General features: G+C 36.1%; 1 protein-coding gene across 2 annotated transcripts in view; it reads right to left on the minus strand.

Annotated features, from left to right (window-relative positions):
• LOC150101954 (TAR DNA-binding protein 43-like) overlaps positions 1-15,769 on the minus strand; it is a 129,460-nt gene that overhangs the window by 11,682 nt on the left and 102,009 nt on the right. Inside the window, exon 1 of one of the 2 annotated variants that reach the window (XR_016549085.1) lies at positions 9,824-9,951. The exons of the other annotated variant lie outside the window; for it this stretch is intronic. The gene's annotated coding sequence lies outside the window, so the exon portion shown is untranslated. Of the gene's footprint in view, positions 1-9,823; positions 9,952-15,769 lie in introns of those variants that run through there. 2 annotated transcript variants of the gene reach the window in all.

Genomic DNA, 15,769 nt, shown 5'->3' on the forward strand with positions numbered 1-15,769 from the left:
GTAGGTATGATAGCTGTCCATGTGTAGAGGCTTAAGTGCTGTGAGGACATCATGTTGGAGGCTTAATGGATTTTTTTTACAACTCAAAAAAGGATTAAAATAGAATTTAATACTTCCTATATTTCGTTCTAGTCACTAGGACATATACAGGGATTACAAAAACAACTAATGTAACATGCACACAAATATCATACAATACTAAGCCCAACCACGTGGGTGACACTAAAGTCCTATCTAGGTGGAGCGCCCTCTAAGGGCGGTAGTAGGTGGCCTGGAAAGTAAGGTGGGACCTCTGGTGATGAGTGTTTCCCAAATCTCCGAAAGCTTAATGCAACCGTATTTATTAAGATTTGGTTGGTTTCTGAGAGCTGCTGCTGCTTCTAAGAAAAGTCTCTCTTTCTTGAATTTGCTGTGGTGGAGCATAGTGGTTTTCTTCCACGATACCCTGTGGGTGGTGTCCAAAACATGGTCAGCCAAGCCTGAATGACCATAGTTGTGTTTACAGATGTAAGACTTGTGTTCCTCCAGGCAGATGGATGCTGATCTGCCTGTCTGTCCTCAAAAACTGGTGAGATCTTTCTGAGCAATAAATACAAAATGTTATATTCAGGCAATGACAATCAAGGAAAAGAAGGAGTAGCCATAGTATTCAACACTAAATACGAGGCTAATCTTCTTGAATGGAAGGCAGTCTCAAGTAGAGTGATGTGGGCAAATATGAGAATGGCAAACTGGACAATGAGACTTATTTGTGCCTATGGTCCCACAGAAGGTTCTACTAATGTAGAAGTGGGAGAATTTTTTGATGCTTTAGAAAAAGCAACTGACACAATGAAAAAGGAAAAGTTGGTCCTTGTTGGGGATCTAAATAGCAGAATAGGAAATGATTGTCAGATATATAGAAATATTTTGGGAAAATTTGGAGAAAAAAGCAAAGCTAATAATAATGGCAAATACATGTTGGATTTCTGCTCAGGACATGGACTAGTTATTACTAACACCATGTTCCAACATAAAAATGTGCACAAATTCACATGGAGAGAAGAGGCTAGGAATAAGAAAAGTCTCATTGACTATGTTATTGTTGATAGTGATGTTTTCTCCCTGGTGCAGGACACCAGAGTGTACAGAGGATTTGAAATTGAAAGCGATCACTATTTAGTCTCGAACAGGATAAAATTGAATTTCATATTGAAAAGAATAACATGTAAGAAAGTTTTAAAGCAAATAAAAGTTGAGCAGCTCTCAGATGTGAACTGTAGACTAAAATACACAAAGATTATTGAAGAAAAAATGGAAGGGTTTGAGAACAGGAACCAAACCTTGGAGATTCAGTGGCAAGCCTTGAAGAAAACCCTGACTGATTCAGTCATAGAGGCATGTGGTGAGGTTGACTGCAAGGATAGAAAAATCAGAACTCCATGGTGGACACAGGAAGTTAAAGAGGCAGTGAAGGAAAAGAAGAAAGCATATCAAAAGTTCCTGGCAAATAAGTCAGCTTTTGCTCTTACAGAATACAGAGACAAATGTAAGAAAGTGAAACACTGTGTAAAACTAGCTAAACAAAATTCATGGGAGGACTTTGGCAAGAATATAGAAAATAAATATCAAGAAGGTGGTAAGTTATTCTGGAGGCTGTTGAAGAAGCTTAGAAATGGAGGAAAGAGTGCTGTAAAAGGAGTTAGAGATGATAAAGGTGACATGAAAACAGGAGAAAAAGATATCCTTGAAGTATGGAGTAATTACCTCGAAAAATTGCTAAATGAAACAAGCAGAGATAGCACAGTGGTAAAAAACACTCAACAGGCATAAAATACCAAAGAAACTTCTGCAATCTCCTTTTGTTCCAAAAAATTAAAAACTAAAATTTTTTTTTTATGTATTTCATTCCTTATATATCATTTTCCTTTTTTTTTTTTTTAAATCCAATTCAAATACTTTCATGCTATTCGTATCATAGAATTCAGAATGATGTTTATTGACATTTTTTACAAAGAAGTGAAGGCTGAAAGTTATAGTTGGTTGGGAACACTTAATGAGGGAGGCTGTTCAAAAAGGAAAGCGGTGGATGGAATAAAAGAGGTTAAGTTTGCAAAGGTGTGTGAAAAGGGATGTTGGGAAGCTACTGCTCTTGTTCTAATAGACCTGAGAGAAAGAAGAATAATGGTTGCTAGTTCAGTGGAACAGTGACCATGGAAGTACTTGGACAAAAGATAGAGCTGAAACAGTGCATCTGTGAGATAGTGGTTGAAGTCACTATGTGAGGGAGAGATTATCTATTCATCAAATTGCTCTCCTCTGAACAGCACCAAACAATTTTATAAATTAAATATGCCAAGAATTTGATTTAGGTCATTTTCAAAATACTTGGAAATTATTTTAAAATTATAATTAAAAATTATAAAAAAGAAATTATATTCTTTGACTGCTTTATTCAAGTGTAAGCAAACAAAGTTTGCATGTGAAGTATCTTCTCAACTGGACTACTTGTATACAGAGGCTAATGACTTCACATCAATTTCATTAGCATCCTGTAATGTATAGAATTATACACACCTGAAAAGGCATGTTTTGCATTATGCAACACTAAAGCAACTGATGTTCATGAAGTCATTAGCCTCCATATACAAGTAGTCTATTTGCAAAGATATTTACTTCATGCACAATTTTTTTTTTTTTTTGCTTATACATGGATCAAGGATTAAACCAAGAATATAATTTCTTGGCAACTTGAATTTGTAGTGTAACCAAGTGAAAAAACTTTCAACATCAAGAATTTTTAAGGAGGTTTTAGATGCACCACCCCAAACATGAATAGTATTCTAAGAATGGGTGGATTTGTATAGAGTTAGTAGTTGGGTGGATGAAAAAATAGCACCTTGAGGGAAAAGAATGCCTGGTTGTTTAGATGCAGAGAAAGCTGATGGGGCATATATCTAGTAGAGGGTGATGTAGGCTATGAGGTCAGCCATGGTAGTCACTAATTAGCTCGTAGGTCTCTAGGTTGTGGAGAAACTAATTTAGGTTTATGCCAAGAGAGGCTAGAGATAAATATCAGTCCAGACAGAGAGATCTGATCCTTACTGGTGAGATTTAATATTACTGAGAATAGGTGAGATCCCACTTTTTTTTTTAAACTCCCAAAAAAATAACAGTAGGCATACAGTGATCAGTTTTTGGCATAGTAAGAGGTGATTTTTGACTTGTATATGTGAGAGGTTGAGAAAGAGTGATGCCAGGAGATCAGCCTTTATCTTTAGGCGCTGTAATAGTGATGCAATCTGGATGAGAGAGAAAGAGGTTAAAAGCACAGAGTAGCAGAAGTTGCATTCATCCAATGGCTTTTGCAAGGGGTCAGAAGACATGGCTTCCGTTGGTAAGATGTTTTTTACTACTGGCCTTTATGAAAAGTCAGATTTGGATTTTTTTTGATGGCTATTTTGTCTTTATTGCATGCTTCAGCATAAGCCAAGTATGAGGCTGGGTTCTTGTAAGCCGCCTGTGGTATGCTGAGTTCTTTCTGGTTCAAGTGCGGTGTGCATCTTCTGCTGAACTAGAGCTTGGAAAGTGGATGAGAATTTTTGGTAGAATGGAGAATAAAGGATTTCATACTAGCGATGATGATTTCTTTGACTGGCTCAGAGCAGAAGCAATAGCCTGAAAATGGAAAGGAGGAGCAAAAGTTCTGAGATCATCCTACTTGATATTTGTGCAGTGCCCAAGGACATAAGATTGGAGGGAGTACATTCTGCATGAGAGAAAACTTGCACAGGACTGTGATCCGAGTTACTGAGAGGGGGCAAGAGGTGACTTCTATGGTGTATCTGAAAGCAGAACTGATTAAAAAAAAATTAGGGTTTTGGAAGAGAAGAGATAGTTATCAGAAATTCAGGTATGCAGATGTATGATTTGATTTAGGTCAGTGCTTATAGCAAAAACCTTTGCATCTAGTCTAATCATGTTTTACTAAAATCTGGGACATTCTGAAATTTTTACTTAAAAAACCAGGGCATGTTAAAAATTAAGAAAACCAAAAATAAAACTATTATATATGTTGCACTTTAAATGAAATACTGCTATAAATATACATTAACATTAAATCCACTTTAAAAAAGGATTATTAATCACATATTTAATTAGAAAAATATTTATCAGATTTATGGACCTGTTTAAGAATTTTTTTTTCTTTTGATATTTGGCCATGGAATTCAGCACAAGAGAAATTCTTAAAATATGTCTTTACAATGATTAAAGCTTTTACTGTCTCCATTTTAAGTCTGTTTTTTTTTTCATCTGTCCAGAGCGATTTTATTATTAATGAAAAAACACGTTCAACAGCTACATTAGTTCCTGACAGTGCTAAACAAAACTAATTAGGAATTTAATACTCCCAGAATTTATACCCTGCTTTGCAATATGAGCAAACATTTCACACCATTTATTATTATTATTATGTGACACCTCCAGGGAGTCTTCCCTGGAGGTGTCACATTCATGTGTTCTCCCCTGGAAGAGAACACATGAATTTATCATTGAAAATTTTTTTCACGATGGTTGTTGTGCAGTCCATGAAGTTAAAGCTGTGGTTATACACTGCTGTGTGATATGCGAAGGTTGCTTCCTGCGCTGCCAGTGTTAACTCTTTTTCCCTTTCACTCTTGGTTTTCACAATTAAAAAATTACTTATACTGCAGTTGGAAGCCTTACTTCGAACAGCAGCTTTATGTTTTTCATTTTCACGTGGCTGACTACACCTGACAGACCACCATGCAAAATGCAAAATTTACAGTTATATAAAGTACATTCCACATTTTCATCTATACCTTTAATGAAAAAAAACTCTTCTAATAGTATCATTATTACTGCACTTACATTTCGGCATTATAGGGGTAGAAAACGATAAAAATTATAACATGCAAAGTATTGATCAAGTAAGATACTGTTATAACAGAAGCATGGGAAAAAAAGAACATCGCCATTAGTAACTATTAGTTGTAATACTAATGATTATTATTATTATAAATAATAAATAAACAAAATTTATTATTATTAACATTGTAATAGAAATGGTACTAAAAAAGAGATAAAATCTGTTTATCCATTTTTTCTTGAAGGATACTTAAAGAAGCGGGACTTTTGGAATTAACTTGGGACATTTTTATAAAAAACAGGACTGTCCCAGGACAAATGGGAACCCTAATCTAGTCTACCTTGGTGTTGGAAAAGGGAAGCCAGTTAGAGTTGTGGACATTAACATAACTTAGGAAGATGACTATGGATTCCAAATTCATGGATAGGAGGGTGAAGAGGTCAGAGTGGCTTTTGGAATTCAGAAAGCAGTAAATACAGAAGTTCAGTGTCAATCTGGAGCAAAGAAATTTTGAGCTGGAGATGGTCAAAAGCAGAAGATTCTAAATTAGTCTTTCTCTGGCAAGCAATGTCAATCTCACAAAAGTACAGGTGCCATTCTTGTGGAGAAACAAATCATATGTCATTCAGACACTGAAGGTTATTATGGTTGATGCAGCTATAATTTGGAATTCTATCAAGAGTGGTAGATATGGTATGGATATCTGTAACAAGTGCTGATGTACATCATTTAAGCTATAGATTTTGGTAGAGTGGATGTGAATGAGTTTTTTGGCAGGAATTCTGGCATGTTTTATATAATGCCTGGCTTGGCTTTTTTGTTAGGATCAGTTTTGAGGGAGATTTATTTCAAATGCAGCAACATTCATTGTTTTTTTGTACATTTCATTTTAATCCAGGGTAAAATGAAAAGAAAGAGTAGGGGCATGTAGTGCAAGGACTCCAATACTCTTGGACATGACACCTATATAAAGAGTGATCGGTCTTCTTGCCTTTTACATACCGCCACTTTGACTTCCTCTCCAGGTACAACCTGGCAGTGTATGTGGCAAGATTATGTGCTTGAAGACTGTAGTCATTGGGGAAGATTGTTCAGAATAGCAGAGGTTTAGGAAATAAAGGCAGTGGACGAGAAGTTGATTTGATGAGTTTGGAGATGAACTGTATATGAGTGTTGACTGGCAGCTACTCATGTTCATATATGAGCACTTGAAATGTAATTGAAAAATCTGATGAAAGGAAACCATCCACCATAACGTGCAGTGAACAGTCAGAGAGAAAGTTGGCAAACAATTCACTAAGAGGAGGAGGAACACCACAAGATGATAGCTTGGTAAGACCATGATGCTAGACTCAATCAAATGCCCTGGAAATATCAAGTGACCACTTGAGTTTCTCTCAACTTTTCCATGGCCTGCATTCAAAGGTGGGGTGAGGATGGAAAGGATGTGCTGTGTAATGAGATATATAGAATCTACATTGTGATCATTATGTAACTGTTGGGTTTCTAAAGCAGTTGACTATTAATGGCATTTTCCACTATTTTTGAGAGTACTGAGGTCATTGCAATAGGATGGTACTTTGAGATTGATGTTTCTCTCTCTTTTTTTGGGAACAAGCTGGAAAAAACTTGCTTCCAGGCTAGTGTAGATGCCAAATGAGCATGACAGCTTGAAAAGATGATGATGAACAGGTTCTGGAGCCAAGCATTTAGTATAACAGGAGGAATACTATCATGGCCAGGAGAATTATTAGCATTAAGACTGCTGAAGATTTTTTTGATATCTTTCTGGTGAAATTTCAGAGGAGGCATACTGTGGATAGTTTGCAGAATGGTAGGAGGAGTAATCGCTTCGTTGTCTATGCAAGAGCTAAAAACTGATGCTAAGAGGTTTAGGTCTGCTTTATCTTTGAGAGATACTACCATCAGGATGAGAGAGGGAAATATGGAAGAGCAGAAGTTGCATCCCATAGCCTTGAGTGACCAGAAGGTACAAATACCATCATAACAAGAGACAAGCTTAGTACATTTGGTCCTTACAAAGTCTATTTTGACTTCATTGATGTTTTTATTTATTTATTATACAGCTTTTGATTGGAATCAATGGGCATATATATGTTGAATTTTTGGTTTTTTGATTGTTTTGCATATCAAAAAGGGAATAAAAGTACTCATTCCAGTGAGAATAATTTCTATTATTAGATCAGAGTAGATGCTAGGAACAGAAGAGCAGAAGCAATAATCAGGCCATGGAAACAAGACATAAAAGTCTCAAAGGTCATCCCAATTGGGACAGTGTTGTAGTGCCAGAGGATACAAGGATGTGAATGACTGGAAGTAGGCTAATTTGTAACAAAGGAGACACAATCAAAGTTATGGTCAGACTTTCCAAGAATAGATCTAACATCAACCGCATATCTGAAATGCAAGCTGTTTAAGAAAAGGTCCAAGGTGTTGGGAGAATGAAAATGATTACCTGGAATTGCAGTGGGTTGGTGGACAATTTGTGTCAAATCATTGCTGATAGCAAATACTCTGGCTTTTTTTTTCCAGCTTGGTCTGTGAAACTGGAGATGGGAAGTTGGTCAGAATTGTGAACATTAGAATCACTGAAGAAGATTAACTCACTGTTGGGGTAGTCAGATATTATGTGATTTACTAAGAGATAGTAAGTCAAAGAGGTCAATGAAATTGTCGGAGTTTCGAGAATGGCAGAGGGAGCAAATGAAGGCAATAAAGTGAAGTAAGGATATCTTGAGTTAAAGAAGATCATACAAAGATACAAAGGGAATTCCAGGTCCTATAAACTTTGGCATGGGATATCTTTTACCTCTGCTGGTATTTTGTAGGATGTAACTGTTTCCTTTTGCAACTTTAATTCGGGCTTTTCAACTGAAGATGAGTTAGCTGGCTAGTCTCATACAGAGGCAGCAGAAGACCAGTCTGCTAATTCATCTTCAGTTGAAAAGCCTGAATTAAAGTTGTAAAAGGAAACAGTACAAGTTAAGAAGATTTTTCTGTGGAGAGTGGTAGGAGCATGGAATGCAGTACATGAGAGAGTATAAGTGCATACAGCAGTTGAGTTTAAAAGAGGTACAATACTCACATCCTAAACAGGACTCAAACAAGTCTTTCCAACTGAAGGGCAAGTGCCTGCATACAGTATGATAATAAAATGTAATTTATTTATTCGTATGGAGTTTACACCCTTTTTCTCTCCCATCCCTGTTGGGGCGAGTTGAGCCCCCCCTCATGGGGGTTAAGTATTTATGGCTGTAGATCCGTGTGTGTTCATGGGGACAGTTTGCCTGCTTGTAGGATGAAAACGCCAGATAAACTGGCGGAAAAAACCCTACTGCCCGTGCTCAAGACTAGTTAACTTGGCTATGACTGAGGAAGATCCTCAAATTCCTCATGTTTTCGACGGGAATCGAACCTGGGACACTCTTTCCACAGTCACATGGTTGTGAAGCGCATAGCCACTAGACTAACCGCACAGACATAAAATGTAATGAAAATTCATATTGAATGAGGTATCATCAGGTTAAACAGGGAACTGTAGCAATAGTGGAAAGTCACATAATGGAACAATCTCAACAGATTGTTCATGCATGTACAGGCACTCTTGAGATGAGAAAGATTAAGCACTACCTCTGTAAGAAGAATCAATGGAAAAGATGTCAAGATGACAGATGTTGACATAATACACACACACACATCAATCCCACATGACAGGTTAAAAGGCCAAGCACATTAGCACCACATATAGATAAAGAGAGAGAGAGAGAGAGAACTTGTTTGGGGAAAAAAAATAAATAAAGATTAGTAGTAGATTAGATAGAGTAGAGCAGATTAGTAGTAGTGCTGTTAGAATACAACTATGGAACAAACTAAAATAATATATAAAAATTATTGGAAAGAGAAAAGAATAGTACGAATTATGAATGTTATTATTAGTACTGTGGGTCAACTAAGGATAGATAATCCATAAATCTTGCTCTAGAGAACAAATATAAAACTTTTCAAGCCATTTCAGGCTTTCAAATAAGCAGGCTGGTGGTTTCACACTGAGCAATAAAATTCATCTGTCTAAAATATCCATACTCAAGTAGAATTTGAACCTAAAGTTGATTGGAAAGTAGATATGATTACCACCTTGGCCAACCAGGATAGCAGTTTGTAGATGTATGGAGTGAAGAATGAAATGACTTCGTTATCAATAATTTCCTGATACGTACCCTCTAGGGGTGGACTGTCTACTGTGATAGTACGTGATTAAGGTTAAATTGAAGGTAATGTGAAAGGACTTACAACTGGGTATTACTTGAATGGTTTGAAATTAGGTGTCTAAAGAAATTGTTCTGAAGGAGAAAAAAATAGAGTTGTTGGGATTGTGGAATGAAGGTGTGTGTGTGTGCGCACATGTACAGGCACTCTTGAGATGAGCACAAGAAGATACAGTTGCAGAGTGCAGTGGGATATGTAATTCATGCATACTAATGGTGAAAGCATCAGTAATAAGGATGAGGAGTTTAGGGCAGAAGTAGTCAAAATTACTAGACTTAGCTGACAGATAAATACAGTTATAAGAATAGAATACAAGGAATATTGTATTTTCAGGGAGGATAGAGACCAAATAGTATGGGGGGGGAATTACTAGTGATGTTTACAGCAGAAGAATTGCAACCAACAAGAGTAAGATTACAGGAGGAAGGCAGAGATGAAAGAAGTGCATTTGAGGTGATCTAATGTGAGAGCTATAGTTAAAATATATAGTCCATTGCTTACAGGGACAAAGAAAGATGTGGATGGCAAGGCACCAGCAAATTGACATAAATGCGGATGAGTAATTATTATGAGGGGGGGGGCTTAAAATTATGTAGACAGATTAGGAGGAGGAAAAGTCATAGAGAGAAGGAAATGGAATTTATGCAGCTAATAAGAGATAATTACCTGAAACAGCATATGAAAAAGGATACTTGAGGTTTAAGAGTGCTATATCTGGTGCTAGCATTGGAGAATTTGCCCATTATTAAGGTAGTCCTTGCCTGACTGGAGATGGGGATGATCATGCTTGACCTGGGAGGTTGTTAAAAAGAATTTTCAATTAAAAAGAGGTATATGTAGAACTACAGAGCTGATAGTTATAACACTTGTAGGCAACAGCTAGGAGCAGTGTGCCATGGCATAAGAAGCTGCATGGGAAGGATATTAGTAATGCATCAGAAATGATCAAGGGGAAGCAGTATCAGAATACGTACGTAGCTGAGGAAGATAATTTGGTAGGGTTAAAAGGATAAGTAACATCATTAACCCTTTAACTGCTGATTTTATATTCTACTGACATTGTCCCATGTGCTGAATTAATTTTGCAAAAAATTTATAAATAAAATCAATTAAAATTCTTACAAGAAAGAAGTCCAGACAGCATCATACATTCTTGATATACACTTGTTCACTCACAAAAATGGCAATAATAGTGTTTTATAAAATTTGCATAATCTGCAAGGAGTGTCCACTTGAGGGTGCCATTTTTTTCTGCACTCGAGTTACTCGACCGTAGCAGTTAAAGGGTTAAAGAGCTAGGGGAAAAAAAAGAAAGAAAGAAAGAAAATATTGTGGAGGGAATATAAAGAAAAACGTGATCAGAAAGCTCATCACGAGCAGTGACCAGCATGGTAAGGAAAACAAAATCAGATTTTGAGAGGAAATTAGCAGAGCAGCCAAAGGAAATCCCAAAGAGTTATTTTGCTATTTGGAGTAAGATTATTCTTAATTACTACGATTAATCCATCAGGTGACTCCGAATTAAGCTGAATTAGCAGTTAAAGGTATTTTCAGACATCAGTAGGTTAACACATTACATTAAAAAAATTGTAAATTTCGAATTTTCTGTAGATAATTATATCAAATGCTTGAAATGTAGTGCTGTGTTTTACTTTAAAAGTGATTTGTTACATACCCAAGTATTTTCAATATCACAATGTAGCAAGAGACTAAAGTTTATAGAGGAAAAAAACAAGGAGGAAAATCTATATTATATGATACTTTTGTTGCTTGGAATTATGGCAAGCAAGGAAAGACAGAAATAATTAAGCTTACTCCATGAAGGGTGTAATAACAATAATAATCATTATGTATGTTAACTGTTTGATTGGCTTTTCTGGCAAGATTGGCTGTTCTGTTGGATTAACAGAACAGGTAAACAGTTGATACAACTAAAATACAGCTAAAGGGTGATAAAAACCTCATGAGACCAGTTTTAATTGTTCGGTATCTTGAATGTTAAATTTAATTTACAAAAGCATAAAATCTAAATATGACATCCAATATAGGAAATTATGTTAAAACTGTATACCTAAGGAAGAATAATCAGGTAGGAGTTAGATGAGAAATATTATTAATCCCCCAACTGGCCACGACGTCTATAGACGTTCAGCTAAATCTGGATACGAAGCTCTAACACCCATTGAATAACATGGATAAGAAGTGCAATTTGGTGTCATCACCATTTCATCCACATCGACCAGTAGGGAGGTTAAGCATGAGTTTCAGAAAAAGAAAATGCTGTGGAAGGAATATACGAAGAAAGATAACCGGCAAACTCATGAACAGTACAAAGGTCAAGCAAGAAGGGTGACCAATATTGTAAGGAAGGCAAAATCAGATTATGAGGAGAAACAAGATGAGCAGAAGGAAAATACCAAAAAGCTCATTCGCTATGTGGCAAGTACGAGAAAGAATGACTATGGAAGAATAATCTTAATGAGTGCTGATGCACAAGGTGACAAAAGCAGATAAAATAGTTGAATAACTGAGTTAATGCTGTGACATATGTGGGAACAGAGGTGGATGAATTTGAAGTTATCTCAATGTGAATACAGATGTGAGATTAAATTCAGATGCAGGACATCAGCTTGCATTTTGCAGGAATGTGCAAGGAACTGGCAATGCTTCTGGCTAGGTTCTTCAATTTAAGTCTCAGTTTTGGAAGAGTTCCAAGGGAGTGGAAAGAGGACAAAATAATTCCTTTGCATAACGGAGGTTCTAAGACTGCAGTAGCAAATTATAGACCAATCAGTATCTTTCAGGAGTGGTGATAAAAGTAGTAGAAAAATTGGTAAAAAAAAAGAGAATTCAAGAATGGGTAGATAAAAATATGACACTGTATGAGGGTTAACATAGCTTTTGTGAAGGGTTGGTCATGCCTTAGTAATTTACTCACATTTTATAATAGTGACAGCTGAGTTGGATGAAGGAAATGGATACATGATTCTGCTGGATTTTGCAAAGGCATCTGACAGAATGCCTTTGCAAAATTAAGACATGGAATTCTGTTACACAAATTAGAACAAATGGGGATGAATATGATACTGGTTATGTGGACAAGGGGATTGGTACTGGACAGATATCAAAAAGTGGTATATGGAGAAGCAGAATCAAGGTAACTAGTGGTGTGCCAAAAGACCACTACTGTTTAATTTATACGTAAATGATATAGGAAATAACCTGAAAGGAAATATTCAGTTGCTTGCCTGATGATGCAAAATGAAGTAGAATAATAGTGTAGAGATGTGGAGAGCTTGCAGGATGATTTAAATAGGCTGTCAGTATGGGCAAAAGATAACGGGTATCAGTTTAATGTGGAGAAACGTAAAGTTATGCATTTTGGGAAAAATCGACAAGCTGTGTACCACAGTGATGGAACTGTACTCCAGGAAATAGATGAAGCAAAGGATTTAGGGGTGATGATAGACAGAGAATTGAAGCTTAGAGGACATGTTGCTAAGGTAGCTCATAAGATTACTTGGCTACTGAAGAATAGACTAACAAGTACATCATAAAATATTATTAACAGAATCACTTACTTTTAATTTCAATGTCTTTATTTGTAAAATTTTTGACTAAGTTTCACAGCCATTGCAATACAATTACAGGAAAACACAAACAAATGAAAAATTCGATTAAAAGAATAGCTCCACCTGCATTATCAAAAAAAAAAATAGACAGAGAATTGAAGCTTAGAGGACATGTTGCTAAGGTAGCTCATAAGATTACTTGGCTATTGAAGAATAGACTAACAAGTACATCATAAAATATTATTAACAGAATCACTTACTTTTAATTTCAATGTCTTTATTTGTAAAATTTTTGACTAAGTTTCACAGCCATTGCAATACAATTACAGGAAAACACAAACAAACGAAAAATTCGCTTAAAAGAATAGCTCCACCTGCATTATCAAAAAATAAATTACAACAAAATAATTTACTTAGTAAATTATTTTTAAATATAAACAAAAAATTAATTACAAATTAAGAAACACAAATCAAGGAAAAGAAGGAGTAGCCATAGTATTCAACACTAAATACAAGGCTAATCTTCTTGAATGGCAGGAAGTCTCACGTAGAGTGATGTGGGCAAATATCAGAATGGGTAACTGGAAAATGAGACTCATTTAAGCCTATGGTCCCACAGAAGGTTCTACTAAGGTAGAAGTGGGGGAAAGCAGCTGACATGAAAAAGGAAAAGTTGGTCCTTGTTGGGGATCTAAATAGCAGATTAGGAAATGATTGTCAAATATATAGAAATAATTTGGGAAAATTTGGAGAAAAGACCAAAGCTAATAATAATGGCAATTACCTGTTAGATTTCTGCTCAGGACATGGACTGGTTATTACAAACACCATGTTCCAACATAAAAATGTGCATAAATTCACATGGAGAGAAGAGGTAAGGAATAAGAAAAGTCTCAATGACTATGTTATTGTTGATAGTGATGCTTTCTCCCTGGTACAGGACACCACGGTGTACAGATTATTTGAAACTGGAAGCGATCACCTATTTAGTCTTGAGCAGGATAAAACTGAATTTCATATTGAAAAAAATAACATGTTAAGAAAGTTTTAAAGCAAATAAAAGTTGAGCAGCTCTCAGATGTGAACTGTAAACTAAAATACACAAAGCTTATTGAAGAAAAAATGAAAGTGTTTGAGAACAGGAACCAAACCTTGGAGATTCAGTGACAAGCCTTGAAGAAAACCCTGATTGATTCAACCAGAGAGGCATGTGGCAAGGTTGTCTGGAAGAATAGAAAAATCAGACCTCCATGGTGTACATAGGAAGTTAAAGAGGCAGTGAAGGAAAAGAAGAAATCATATCAAAAGTTCCTGGCAAATAAGTCAGCTTTTGCTCTTAAAGAATACAGAGATAAATGTAAGAAAGCGAAACACTGTGTAAAACTAGCTAAACAAAAGTTCATGGGAGGACTTTGGCAAGAACATAGAAAATACATATCAAGAAGGTGGTAAGTTATTCTGGAGGTTGTTTAAAGAGCTTAGAAATGGAGGAAAGAGTGCTGTAAAAGGAGTTACAGGTGATAAAGGTGACATGAAAACAGGAGAAAAAGATATCCTTGAAGTATGGAGTAATTACCTCGAAAAATTGCTAAATGAAACAAGCAGTGATAGCACAGTGGTAAAAAACACGCAACAGGCATAGAGCACAGGAATACATATCCATGCTTGAAGTAGAAAAAGCCATCAAAGGATTGAAATGTGGAAAGGCAGCAGGACAAGATGACATTCAACCAGAAATGCAGTGAAGTATGGTGGTATAAAAGTCTTACAGTGGCTGCACTGCATAGTTCAGAGAGCCTGGAGAGAGGGACAAATTCCCAATGATTGGAGAAGAGCTCTAATAGTACCCATATATAAAAAGGGAAATAAAACTGAATGTGAGAATTACAGAGGTATTTTCCTACTGAATGTTCCTGGCAAGATCTATGCAAGTATACTTGATCAACGGATGAGAAGAATTGTGGAAGAAAAGCTTGGTGAAGAACAAGCTGGATTCAGGCCAAACAGAGGCTGTCAGGATCAGATCTTCACTTTACGACAAATAGTTGTGACAGCATGGGAATATAACAAAGATCTGTATTTAAGTTTGTCGATCTGGAAAAGGCATATGACAAAGTGCCAAGAGAGAAGCTATTCAATATGCTACAGTTATATGGTGTCAATATGGCATTATATCAAGCAATACTTAGTCTTTATTTGAGTTGTAAGTCAGCAGTTAGAATTGAAAGAAGTACAGGAAGATGGTTTAATGTTAAATCTGGAGTGAGACACAGATGTACATCATCCCCTCTGTTATTCATTATCTATATGGATCACATTATGAAGGATAGTGGTATTAAACATGATATCAAAATTGAAGATGTTAATGTCAGCTCTTTGCTTTATGTGGATGATGTTATAGTTGTAAATAAATCCACTACAAGTTTGGAAGATTCCCTGACTAAATTGAATAACTGTTGTAATAGACATGGTATGAAGGTCATCAATAAAAAGACAAAGATATTGAAAATAGAACAGAATCATTGAAAATATCAACTGCAATGTGAATGGAGAACTTATAGAACCGGTAAAACATTTCAGCTACTTAGGCACGATGTTAGTGAAGATGGTAAATTAAATATGGAAATAGACAACAGAATCAACAAAGCTGGTATGGTAGGAAGTCAATTGAATGAATTCATATGGAATAAGAGAGAAATTAGTCAGAACACTAAATTAGCTGTATACAAGACAGTGTTCAAACCAGTTTTAACTTATGGATCTGAGAGCTGGGTCAGAAGTAAAACACTTGACCACAGACTAGTAGAGACCGCAGATATGAGAGTGCAGAGAAAGATTAGAGATATGAACAGATGGCATCAATGGCAATATCATATTAAAAACGAGAATATTAGGAAAGAATTTGACATTGTCAGCATCTAGGAATGAGTTAGCAGAGCTAATTTCAGGTGGTATGATCAATTAAACAGAATGGGAGAGGAAAGATTAGCAAAACAGGTGTTCTCTGCAAGGTTGGCAGGAAAACAACCCAGAGGAAGAC

Source organism: Typopeltis vanoorti, chromosome 11 (genome assembly GCF_054136105.1).
Source record: "Typopeltis vanoorti isolate ZY-2024b chromosome 11, IOZ_Tvanoo_1.0, whole genome shotgun sequence".
NCBI classification, from domain to species: Eukaryota; Metazoa; Arthropoda; class Arachnida; order Uropygi; family Thelyphonidae; genus Typopeltis; species Typopeltis vanoorti.